Source organism: Episyrphus balteatus, chromosome 1 (genome assembly GCF_945859705.1).
Source record: "Episyrphus balteatus chromosome 1, idEpiBalt1.1, whole genome shotgun sequence".
Classification (NCBI taxonomy): domain Eukaryota; kingdom Metazoa; phylum Arthropoda; class Insecta; order Diptera; family Syrphidae; genus Episyrphus; species Episyrphus balteatus.
The window spans coordinates 52,288,559-52,301,864 of record NC_079134.1 but is presented as its reverse complement, the minus strand read 5'-3'; the positions used below and the strand labels follow the sequence as shown (position 1 = coordinate 52,301,864).

Below are 13,306 nucleotides of genomic sequence, written 5' to 3'. Positions count from 1 at the left end.
TGCGTCTCCCTAATGACGTTCAAGATATGAGTTATATGAAAAAAGCAAAAAAAAAAAAATATAATACCTCCGATCTGGTCATCTGGTTGGAAGGGCTTTTTCTTACATCCCGTTCAATTTAATTTCAATTTGAATTTCTCTCGTTCGCCAGAGTAGTGTTCTAAAAATGCAAATTTGTGGAAGAAGATGTTTTTCGCCAGTTAAATTTACTGACTAAATAAATATTTTTTTTATCTATTTGAGAAAGTCGTAATAAATTGTTAATAAACAAAAAATATAAATAAGGGAATGATAATTTTCAAAATTTTTGTCAATCGCGAGGATTTCTTAAGAAGATTTATTAGCACCAAAGAAATATTTAATTCAGACCAAAACAGCCTAATAACCAATTTCAAAAGTTTCGTTTAGATGCTAAAATAGTAAACTGAAAATATGAGCCCTTAATATTAAGGTTGTTCGCATTCGCATCGCAATTTTTTATTTCCCATAAGAATCACAATTTAAAGATTTTTGTAGAGGATTGAAAACTCTACAAAAAAGAGTTGATTGAATGAAAAATCAACGTAAACCTTTTTTTTGTAGAGCTGGATGATTAAATCCAGCTTAAAAGCCTTGCTTTTACTACCCAAGCATTTTTCACAATAAAACCTACAAACTATCCGCAGATAGCGCCAAGATCAAGAAACTGATATGTACGAGTATATTATGTAAAAATTCTGTCTAAAATTTGACTTAAGATTCTCTTCTTATCGCCATATCCATAGGCATGTTGTTTTTGTTAATGCAAATACGGACAGCTATGCCAAAAAAAAAATAATTTATTCATTAACATCTCCCTTTCATGGAATTACTTTTGTAATTCCTTTGCAAACTGTAGAAAGTAGTTTTTCAGTACAATCGCATTATTTAAGTTGCTTTTAAGCAAAGAAGAAGTACTCTAGAAGACCTCTTGACCTATTGTGTCAGAATTTCAATAGAAAGGAATTGGAGCACATTTTCTAAGTAATTATGCTTAAAACAACCTATTCCATTCTACAAAAGCATGTGTAATTAATTGCCATTTTTTTCGAATATTCTTAAAATTGTTCGCTATAAACATCCGTATTACTTCAAATTTTGAAGGGCATTAACATTAAGCAAGAGAACTCCAGCAAAAACTAAATGCAACATCTTTATTGACCCTCCTGGACAAATCCACCTGCCATTCAACCTACAAACCGGAGTTAAGCCCACGGGTTTTCCATAATTTCCATCAGACTCGCCAGAAATTCAGGATACTTATTTACAACCTCATTTCCGCGAATAATTATGGAAAAGGCGGAATTTAGTGAGCCTACACTTGTTTCCGTTTCGATGAGCAGTGTTTACATTTTGCAGTCCTTTTAGCCTGAGCCCTGTCATCATCGTGTCATTATATTGGCAGTGGCACGGCATTTGCGCCATCCAGCCGACTTGTACTTTGTTCTCTGTGACATCAGCTGAATGCCGCTGAATTCAATTGACACCATCTAGGCCATACAGCTACACCATTTTAGATTTTGAATTTCACATTTCGCGTACTTTTCTATAAGGCTTGGCACAAAGTAAAATGTATGTGTACTCTGTGCACCAGGGCAAGGATTGTGATGTTGGCTGATGATGGGCTGACGGTACTGTGCTTCCTTATTCGACAGCCGCGGGGTACTTTCATGTTGCGGGCTTATGTGTTAGCTCACTTTGTGTGTCTGGGCGATATGTGGTGGCGGTGTGGGTGGGTGAGTTTGTTCAACATATATAGATTTACGGGGAATTGTAAACTTTCAATGGGGGAACTTTAAGTATCGCGCATATTTTCGAGATGAGTGTATGTGTGTGTGTGTGTACTTATATCTTTTTTTTATTTTAAGCTAAAATAGCGACTATTGAAATTGTTGGTTGTGTAATGGTGGTTATGGTGTTTGATGGTTGGTTAAAGTCACGTTTCGATAGCTACTTCTCGCTCGACACGATTCCTGCTAACTAAATCTTCTAGGGTTGCATAGAATGAAAACCGCGTGGTTCAATTTATTTGTAGAATATTTATTTATGCGGATAGGTAAAAGTGAGGTCATATGGAGAAAGAAGAATTCCTCCTAGCTAGAGAAACACTTACCTTGGAGTTTGCTATAGTCTGCAGAAGAAATTCAACGTGAATTCTATTCAAGCGACCGCAATTTTCTGTCTAAGAATTTTTTTTTTATGTAAGATTTTTGGAGCAGGGGAGTCATTTAAATTGAACATCACGTAAAGCTTATGTTTGGTAAATACTTATATGGATGGTATGATTTTAAGCTAACATCGCCTTATTTTAGAGCTTCTTTGTATGGATATGTTTTTTTATGAATTCTAGATAAATGATTTCATAACGCATGGACGCAATTATGTGGCATGTACGAGAATAAATGAAAAGGTATAGTGAATAAAAAATATTCAAAAATAATTTTGGGAATAGGTATTCAAATTGTTAAGCGAGAAAAATGAAAAGTTCGCTCTGAGTTTTAAACTTTAAACATTAATTTTTGATATGTATCAAAATTGCTCACGGCAGAGATTATTCTCTTAGTCATAACGGTAAGGTAACTGGAATCAATTATTTATGAATTAATTTTACATTCAATGTAGCATAATGAAGCTTTTTGTGGTAAAAAGAACATCCAAATTTGTTGGTCTAGTGAACAAATTCGGTTCAGCGGTAATGTCATTTTGTTTGCGTTTGTATATTTTTATCGTCAAATAAAAAATTAAATACACGAGTGATTCAAATAAAACCTTACACGAGCGTCGGCATATTATAAGTCAGCTTGATGCTTTTAAATAAAATAACTTGAGTAATCGTAATAATAAATAATAGGATAAGGTGTTATATTCTCTATTTTCAATGTTTTTGTTATTAATTTAAATTAAGTTGGCTTTTCTAACTTCTAAGAGGCAAGTTGCTGTTTTTTAAGGAAAAAATAAGAAAATCATACATTCAAACATTGTTTTTTTAAATTTCATCATCATGGATATTGCAATAGAAAAGAAAGCGCAAGTCTTGCACTTTCTTTGCGTTTCACTCACAAGGTGAGAAAATCATTTGGGAGATTTCAGCTAACTTTTGAATTTCAAAATCTATTGATCCAAGGGTTGTTACTCTAGACAAGGTCACTGGATCAATTGAAGCAAATCGGAAGAGTTATTGCGGGTGGAAACGCAAAACAACAACACATGACGATAAAGTTTTGATCAGGAACAGTGTAATCAATCCTGGCAAGACAAGTTTGGACAGTGGACAAAAGCTGGCTTTCAGGTGGATACGACTATCGTCCGTAGGCATCTTCTGAAAGTGAAGCGAAAGCCAAAAAAACCTTTAGTGATGCTCGACTTTATTGGTATGTACATATGAGGATTTTCTAAAATCTGGAGATTTCCTTTTAACCTAAACACTAAATTTGCTTATTATTAGTCAACATTATTTATAGACGAATAAATCGAGTTAGCGAGATTTTTCTTGCTACCTTTCCAGTCAACTTTTCGCAGAAATTGAGACGATCTCGAGATTTGTTCTAAATCTACTTAGCTAAATCTCGGATTTACGATAGGTGGAAACATAGTATAAGGCAGGCGTCTTAAACCACGATGTGTCGTAACAATTTATTAGTCTTTTTTGGGGCTGCCGCCGCGCAGCAGGCTCAAACTTGTTTGATATACCCAAAATAAAAATGTAATTATTGTAGTATTTAGCCCTATCGAGGTATCCGTTCGGAGAAAGTTCCGAAACGATAGCCCGTTCCGATTGAAACTTACATTTCTTTCACGGTATCCACTTCTGAACAAAAAAAAAGTATACAAACGCATTCATTTCAAACACATGTCAGCGTGATTTATTGAATAAATAAAAATCCTTGTGATGCTCAAGTCTTCTTAATTTCAATCAACCTCTCTTGCTGAGGCTTTGTCGCTGTTTTTTATTAATCTACACTAAAGTAAAAATTATATTTACATTTTTATATTTTTTTCTGTGAAATTCAACTTTTGTGAAAATATTCCGCAACTATTTTGTGTCTGAGAATTTCCGATGAAATTCAAAGCACAACTGTCAAAAAGTCTTTGCCGAACACATTTCATCGCAATGCGTTGATGGGCGCCATGTTTCATCGGAAGAATCTCCGATATGTCAATCGCAACGGATACCTCGATAAAAATTCTCCGATTTCGAATAAATCAGAACAAAAATTTCTCCGAACGGATACCTCGATAGGGCTGATTAAGTATTTTGAGGAGTGAATACAAAATTAAAGCACCATAGTCTTTAATAAAGCTGAGGAATTCAAAAATCCACTTAGCGTGGAATACGATAGGTTATTTCGAAATTAAGTTTTATTTAAATAGATTTCATGTTCAAAGATTGTGTTTAATGTTTGATAATTTTAGATATTTTTCCCCCTTTTTTATCCCCGTCCCCTATTTTATCCCTTTCGTTTAAGAAAATCGGCAGAAATGGTGATTTTCCCTTCAACCTGGAAACCCTGGACGCGACACTTGTCGAAATTTAATTTTTAGTCATTCAATTCATGTGCCAATTAGTTTACCTACACGAAGAAAAAAGACCACATAAAAACAAGGGTTCACAATAAATTAAGCGAATTTCTGCATGGAATTTTGCCAAGATGACCTCCGTCTTAAACTACAAATCATCATTTTTTTGAACTTGTAAATTTAAAAGATATCCACTTATTTTAAGCGAGAATTCATCTTACTTTTATGTGGGAATATTAAAAAATAAAATCTGGTAGCCATTAGGGATCTAACTTACAACTGTTGGGTCACTAGGTAAGTGCCCTTGTGCCTTAGCCTTACCAAAGTGCTATCTCATGTTGGAAATATGCATGATAACCTTTCGACTGTTAACAGTCAAATATTTCTTCAATGCCATAGCAAGGCAATAAAAATAGCTACAATTTATCTTCTTTGAAGACTTGTAGCAACTATATAATTCGCAGTTGCTCTATGCAGCTCGGATTATATGGAATCTCGATTTATTCGGGAAAATATGCGTCAAGACAAGGTGTAATGGTCATCTTCTGATGAGCCCAACCATTACATCGGGGCGAAACGCATATATGAACACTTTTATGCTGGTTATATATTTTCATGATTTTAAATCATATTTATTAAAAATAAACGGTGTTCAGGAAAAAACAATTCGACTGTTAACAGTCAAATATTTCTTTATTTTAACAAAGTTTATATTTTTAGTAAAAATCGATTGTAAATATTGACTGAGAAAAATTTTTAAACCATTTCAACCCAACACCAAAAAGGTGAATTTCATGCAAAACTACCTCTTAATCGTTGGTTGAACGAAACATGATTGTGCTTATTTTTTACCCAAATGTTCAAAATTCCTAGCTGAAATCATGAACTGTACATAGACCCTCGCCTGGTGATTGCACATACCATTGCATTACATCATTGAGAACAAATTTGTCTGTTTGGGACATAATTTTATTAGGTTATTATTTGATTAAGAACTCCTTTTTAACTCTCGCAGTACTGTTTTTACTGTTAAACCCTGAGTCTTGTGAATTCAGTCTAAGGCTAGGCGCACACATGCGATTTTGATCGCGCGATTATTTAGTCGCAAATTAGATGACAACAATTTCAATGACTGTAGACACAATTTTAAAATTTTTAATAGCAGGAAGCATGTGTGTGCACAGGCATTGAAATCCTTGTGATCCATTTTTGCGACTGAATAATCGCGCGACTAAAATCGCATGTGTGCGCCTAGCCTAAACATTGGGCAAAATTTGTTAGAAAATTATACCTAGAAGTACTTTTGGCGCAGATGCTAGAATGTTTAATAGTGATTATCTCATCGATATATTTTTCCAGTTTTTACATAAATTCATTCGAAATTTTGTCTTATAAATTTTATTCTGCTTCTCAAACAGCATTTCCATCCAAAAACCTTATTATTTATTACAAACGTAGAAACCTATGAAAAAAAAATCAATCTCTAAAATGCTGAACCAGCGCGAAATAATTTCTCTCCACACATTTTGCCTTCAAATGAGTGGAAAAATATTTCTAATATATTCCCTTCTCGGTAGCACGTAAGAGTTAGGTAAACCCAATTCGACCGATTTTAATTAGCTTCCGGCACATTAAACCACATTCACATTCACATTGACCCTGAACCACATACCACTAATTCACAGTAGTTCTGAGTTTAAAAATCCTCCCTATGCCGTTATTGCAGCAACTAACCTGTGGTCACTAAAAAAAAATCACCCCCATGCTAAATATTTTTCATGCCATATCCCGGCTCTATTACACCCTTTCAAGTTAAAAATAACCCATTAAAAAATTCAATTCAAATTGAAGAAGCAGGTCATGATGATGATGATGATGATAATGTTACACTCTCTCCGTCCACAATGATGTTAGTCTCTGGGTTTTTTTTTAACGGCCAAGTATTCAAACAAGGGATAGGTACTTGAAAAAAAAAAATTAAAAAACAAAATATAAAACTAAAAGAAATCCTTGAATTTGTAACACCAGTAACACTCTACAACACCCAGGATCAACATTGTTGACCCAAATCCAAGTTGGCCATTATTTCGTCCTTTTGTTGAATTCTTTTGCATTTTTTCTATTCTGGTCCAACACTCTCGGTGGGTGCAAAAGTGGCAAAACCACGAACAAAATAGCTCGTTGTGTCTAACAATAAACGAAAAAGAAAACGAAACAAACTAGATACAGATACAGATAGATATAACCAAAATGCAAACATAGAATATATGTATGGCATGGTTATCCTTGGTGTAAGCCTCAACAGCCTTACTTACAGTCATAAATTGATTAAAAACTTTCCAAAGGACTCTGACTACCTCAACTTGTATTATGTGTATATGTTTCTCTCTATTTATAACCTTTATTCGTTCTTCTCGGAGCGATGTACTCCCTGAACTGGTTTTTAGATGTCTTCTTCTATGCATTAAATATAGAAATTCTTACTAACTAACGGCGGTATTTTAACCCTTTTTTCAAGACCTAAATTATGTTTCTTGTATTCATATTCAAACGTTATAAAAAAAAAGTATTACAAAAAGTCGAAGAAAGAAAAAAAAAACAGCAAAGAGCACTTTTGTGCAATATCAGCAGCAGCACTCGACCATAGCCGGAGGTCGCTTATGCCATTCTGTCCCGGCTCCTTGATGAATTTGTTAAGGAAGGATGTTCTCGGGAGATACAGTTTTTTGTTGCTCACAAATGATGATCCTGAAAATTGAATGAGATTTTGAGGACATGCGCTTTTCTTTTTAGCAATTTTTTGGTTAAGGTCAGGATTGTTTTGATGGAGCGACTTCGAAAGAGAATAAAAGAAAACTGAGAATGTTTTGGTTGGAACCATGTTTGACTCAACAAGTTTGAATTAAAAGTTGTGGTATTGTGTTCGGAAGCAGAAGTGAAGTTTGAGCTAAGAAGCTATTGGTTTTTGGTTCTTTCGGGAAGATGCGATGGGGTTAGATTAGTTATCCTAGGTCATTACGTGACTTTGTGATGCGAAAGCCGCTTGAATACTATGTGCAAATATGAATTTAAAGCAAAGGAATGGGATAAAACAGTTAATTTTTTTAAACTGTTTTTTGATGCCAAATTGTTTGTGTTCCAAAGAAAAAAATTGGTCTTCAGTAAAGTAGTCTCAATTTCTGAGTACATCCAACTTTTCTTCGCTATTTTTTTCGTCGGGCTACAACAACTTCTTCCGAAAATCTACTAAAAACAATATGGGAGCAGTGCCTTATACCCAATTTTAGTATTGACCAGTAAATCTGTGGCAACAAGGAAAAAGAAAAACGACAAAGGCAGATAAGTTTTGCAAGTTTTCATGAGAGCAATTTGAATGTTTGGTTTGCGATTTCACATACATAAGGAAATAAATAATACTTTTTCTTTGGAAATAGGTGGGAGTGGGACATGTTGAATCATTTTCAGATTCGTTTTGTATTGCCTCCACGTTCTTTTAAATTAATTGTCTTGAACGGCTCATCCTAGGTGTTCTTGAAGAGTAATGAACCAAATTCATTTTCGTCATATCTTAGTTCTTAGCCATCTAAAATTTCACCATTTATTTTTATATTTATGTTTCATATTTATATTTACTTTTGGCCAAGTGAATTTGTCCTTGGAGGTGACTGCACATTATAAAAACATCAGACCGCTTCATTTCATTAACTAAAACGATTTTTCTGCCAGTCTCTAGAATGATGAATCTTAGGATCTTAGCTGAAGTGTTATTTTTTTTATTTCCATAACAGTATGATCGACATTTATTTTATAGTCAAACAACAAAGGCTATACAATATTCCTATTATGTACATCTTAGAAATTGTTAAACCTGGTTGTAAATATGTACTTTTTTATGTATCTTGCCTCGTATAATGACTTTCATAAGCCAGTTGTTTTTAATTTCTGGCCTGCATGTTTTTTTCCTTTTAGTGTAAGGAGAACGTCTGTTTTTTTGCTCCTGTCGTTTTGTTAACCCGTTTATTTTATTGATTAAAGGTTAAGAAATATTTACGTTTTCTTGAGTTGTAGATTTTATATCGGTATCTACCCAAATTATTAACATATTCTGGTGAAACATGTGTCATCCTGTCATCACTTCTGAGCCCTGACAAACCTTCTCAACAGAATTTTAAGATCCTCAAATTCATCGTCACTTGAACTAAGTCAATAATAATTTGGATCTTTAATTGAATCATCAAAGTCTTCCCAAATTGGACGTTCTGAACAAGGTACTTAATTTAAAAGGATGGTCTAGAATGGCAATTCCAGCTAAAGAAATTATAAAATAATCTTAATAATAAATGTAATGATCGAAAGTTTGAACTTATATCCTTTTGGACCACCGAATGTTTATGATCCCGAACTTTGCAGACAATTTGTCTGCTGAGGTTCGGACAGCCACCAAAGTCGCAGAACTCGTCTGATTTTAAGAAATTAAACGGCAATTGCTTCGTTAAATCAAAATCTAGGTTCGATATTTTTTGTTTTTTTTTTTTTCTATTTATCTTAACAAAAAAGTTATGGCCAAAAAACGCAAAAAACACCAAAAAATGAATTTAAACATTTTTGGACTCGTCACCACTGTAATAATGGACCGATATGTGCACTGTGGACAGTTCCATTTCCTTCCATGTGTAAAATACCTGTTATTATGTTTTATCTGACCAAATGACACGAATCCAATTATCTGTACACCACTCATATTTCTTTACGAAACCAAGTCGAGCTTTAATATTTTTCTTCGAAAGCAAAGGTTTATTCTTTTCTCCAAGGCTCTAAAACCAACTCCTTGGGCTCGTTGAACTGTCTACTTTGCTTAATGTTTCGCCAGTGTCTCTGCGAACCTGTCCTGATAGATTTGAAACCAAAGTTGCATCTTCTGTACCAAGATATCTTGTAAATCGTGCAGTATCTGCAGAGCTCAGTACAGTAGATCTTCCTCCAACATTCTTTTTCAGCTCATATTTTAATTTATATCTTATTTTCTGTACAGAGCTCTTGCTTACGTTCAATATTTGTGCAATTTATTCTTCTTCGAATCGTCTGAAGATCGAAAACCTTTTGTGTTCGAAGACCCGCGTTTTTTTCCTTTTCATATTCTACCATTTCAATGGAAATACCAAAACGGCCATCAACGGATTCCCGTGGATTTGTGCAGCGTCAAGAGCCTCACATGGAGTGACACACTTTATGCCCATAGGATGAAATGTGGTGTGACCATCCAGAGTGTTTGTATTGAAGTCCGCATTGTCGAACACGAATTGACAAAACCCCGAACTCGTAATTTTGTGCTCCTCACTATTTACTAAAAATGTGTAATTGTTTATAAGAAGTTGAAACCCCCAAAGAATAAAAAAATGAATCAGCATTTTTGTGAATAGCTCTGCTAAAAAGAATGATCAGGTGGTGAGAAATTGGGTTTAAGCATTTAAAATATACCCCTATCGATCCATGAAATAAAAACTGACAGTGCCTCTCTGCGCAAGGTCAAATGACGCTTTGACTGGAGTAATTCGTGCATCATGAATACTGACTGGATATCTGAAAACCATATGGTGAATTCTTAATTTGTAGTCGAACAGTTCCTGAACTTTTAGGGAATACATATGCTTTCTTGAAAAGTAGCCTTCAGGTTCTTTTGAAGGCTTTTCAGCAAAATTGATTCAGTGCCGTCAACGTATCCAATACACTATACAGTGTAGCAATTAATTTAAAGTTTCCAAAGCCAAATTTTTCCCCTCTGGAGCATTTAGCCAAAAGAGATGTTGGTTTTTAAAGTTTAAAGTTTATGTTTTGCCTTAAAAACTCTTTCAGTGATATTCTGAGAATGAATCAATTATACGTATGAAAGTTTCAATTTAAATATTCTCTTTATTATAAGAAGATCTTCAATTGCCTGGATTGTACCACCGTCACCAATTCCAAAAACATCGTGCAATTTTGGCAATCGAACCTCCTTCGCCACAATATTGTCAATTGTGTTTTAGCAGTAAACTGCCGACATGATCTTGGTTGAAAAATCTCACTTTTTTCAACCAAGATCGGTTCCACCAAATAACTTCAACATCAACAATTCATTTAAAGCGATTTGTTCATACAATTGAATGAATTTTGTTTTAAAACTAGTTCTTGACATCTTGAAGAGGAAAAATATTTTAAAAATGTAATTATAACACAAACAAAGTATTGCATGACCTTCTCAAATGTGTATCTTGCAACCTGCCAAAAGGGGCGTTTACCCGGTACCCGGCCGGTCGCCGTGCCGGCTTGGTGTGCAATGGATCTAAGGCCTATTTCACACGAAGCCGAAAATCGTCTAAACGGCAAGTTTAGCCGGTTGCCAGGATTTAGGAACATTCTTATGGGTGCCATCACACGAAAAAATTGAAGACAATGCATAAACACGGGTAAACGATCCGTTTAAACGGTTCTCGGCATCGTGTGAGATGAACCTGGTACGGCAGGGTCAGTTTTCCTTTTTGTCCATTTCAACATGGCTTTTTGAGATGAGTCCACGTAGATGTAATTTCATTTCTATTACAGTTAGACTTTAATCACTTTACGAAGCTGAAAAATAAAATGATTATGATATTCACAAAGGTACCTACATAGTTATATATCACAAATCATCCCAAACTCTCCCACAAATAAATAGTCGTAGATAATATGAATGTAGGGTTGGTGAAGGGTTCCTGACACAACATAGAACCTACGCGAATTTAAAACATTCTAAAATTCCAATTAAATGCTTTCCATATCAAGTTTCCGCATAAAATGAATGTCAACATTAACCATTGAAAATTGAATTGCTTTCAAAAAAACACACTCAATCCAAAAAACCACTCAAACATAATAATAACAACACCACCATTGCTACTCCAAACAACTTCGAAATTCGAAATTATCTCAGAACCATGCAACCTACCGTTATTTCTTTCATTACTGGTTGACTTTAGCAGGTTCTTTTCAACTCTCATGTTGCGTGTTGTACAAGGTGCATTTGGTTGGGTTAGGATGAACGATGGAGTGCGCAGCGCACTGCCATCATCACACCGGCAGGCAGGTCGCGGGTGGCTCATGACAAGCGAACCCATGATGATGATACAACCAACAAGACAACAACGACTGGCTCGCATACAAAACAGTTATTTATCCCATCTTCTACTGGCGTTTCCGATTTAGTACTCCATGTAACCCCGAACCGAATGGCTGGTGTGTGGTCTCGCTACTTGTATTCTTCCAACTTTCCATACGAACGTGACGAAACGAAAACCTCCGCGAGTGTTAAAGCCGTTATAGCGAGACTTCGTTTGGCTTTCAATTTTATTATATTTTTTTTTTTTACCTCTGACTCGCTAGTTTGAAATTTTTCGTTTGGCTCTCTCTTCGGTAGTCCTTTGAGGATATTGCTGCATGCTGCCAATTTTCTTGTTTGTTTTATATTTTTTTTTTACGTATCACCTCTTGCAATCATCACCTTCTAGAGTGTTAAGCTTGTTCTCTAGTGTTTTTGTTTGAGCAACATCCCCATATTATACCGTTACCGACCCCAACACACAAAAGAGGCGTTAAATTTGTCCTGCCACGCCACACGTCGCTTTCGTCTTCATTGTCGTCGTCTTGGTCGTCGTAGCCCGTCCTGATAAATCATCACCGTCATTATCAAGACGACAAAGCATCTCTCGCCGTATCCTTTCGTGGTTTGTTTACTCTTTGTGTCGTACTCGTCCTTGTGATGAAGTGATGAAAGATGCGATAAAGAAAGTGTCTTTTTTTTTGTTTTTTCTTGAATTATGCTCAAAGGGGTGATAGTGTGGGAAGGTTTTGTAATTTATTCCCCAAATAAAGGGTTTAGAAGATAAAAAAAAGGGTTGCTGCACAGGTTAAAGCGATACCTATATAACTCGAGTGTTTTTTTTTCTGTGTGTGTTTGCCTTCGGTTTGTAATAGATACGTTTTGGGACTCGAAAGTCGACACGGTAGTGTGCTTAGTTGTGCGTATGACAAATACAATTTGCTTTTTGTCGTGTTTAACGTTTTAATGTCATTGCCACGATTGTGTTTCTATTAACCATTACCTACCCTTTAGCGGATGTGCGATAACCTGTGAAATTGTTTTTTTGTGAATATACATATTTACTCCCGTAATTTATGGTTGGTTATTGTTCAAATGCATATTGAAATGTCAATTCAACAAGAATAAGTGCAAAAACAACAACAAAAAAAAAGGATTCAAAAAGTAATAAAAATAAGTCATTTGTGCTTTTTACGGCATCTTACCTTTTCATTTATTTGATTGGAAATTAATGAAGAAAAAAACATTTTTGGAATTTTTTTTACGTTGAGTTCCAAAGACATCCGTCATCATCGTTGTCGACGTTGAAGTTGAGGACGTCTCTATTCGCGTATATAGCAGTTGTTGTATAGGATCCTTAGGATTTTATTGAATTTTCTTCGATATTTCAAAATAAAACGATAGGAAGAAAGGAGCAAAGAAAAAAACCAGGTCATCTATTGGAGTTTGAGGTAAGTAATGGTTTTGCACAAGCAGCTGTTTGGCTAAGTTAAGAGAATGGGTACCTTTCATGGATGATGGTTTTATGGCTTAAGTTGATCCATACAATAATGGAATGGAAATATGTGTGAGAATTATTGTGAGGTGGCAGGGGTTGGGTATGAGAACCTAGGATAAAGAAATATTTTATGAAGCTTAACGGAGAGGGAATTGTGA

General features: G+C 35.0%; 1 protein-coding gene across 1 annotated transcript in view; it reads left to right on the top strand.

Annotated features, from left to right (window-relative positions):
* Positions 1-11,735: 11,735 nt before the first annotated feature.
* The window catches only part of LOC129905632 (toll-like receptor Tollo), a 234,054-nt gene continuing 232,483 nt past the window's right edge, over positions 11,736-13,306 (top strand). Inside the window, exon 1 of the mRNA XM_055981161.1 lies at positions 11,736-13,101. The gene's annotated coding sequence lies outside the window, so the exon portion shown is untranslated. The remainder of the gene's footprint in view (positions 13,102-13,306) is intronic.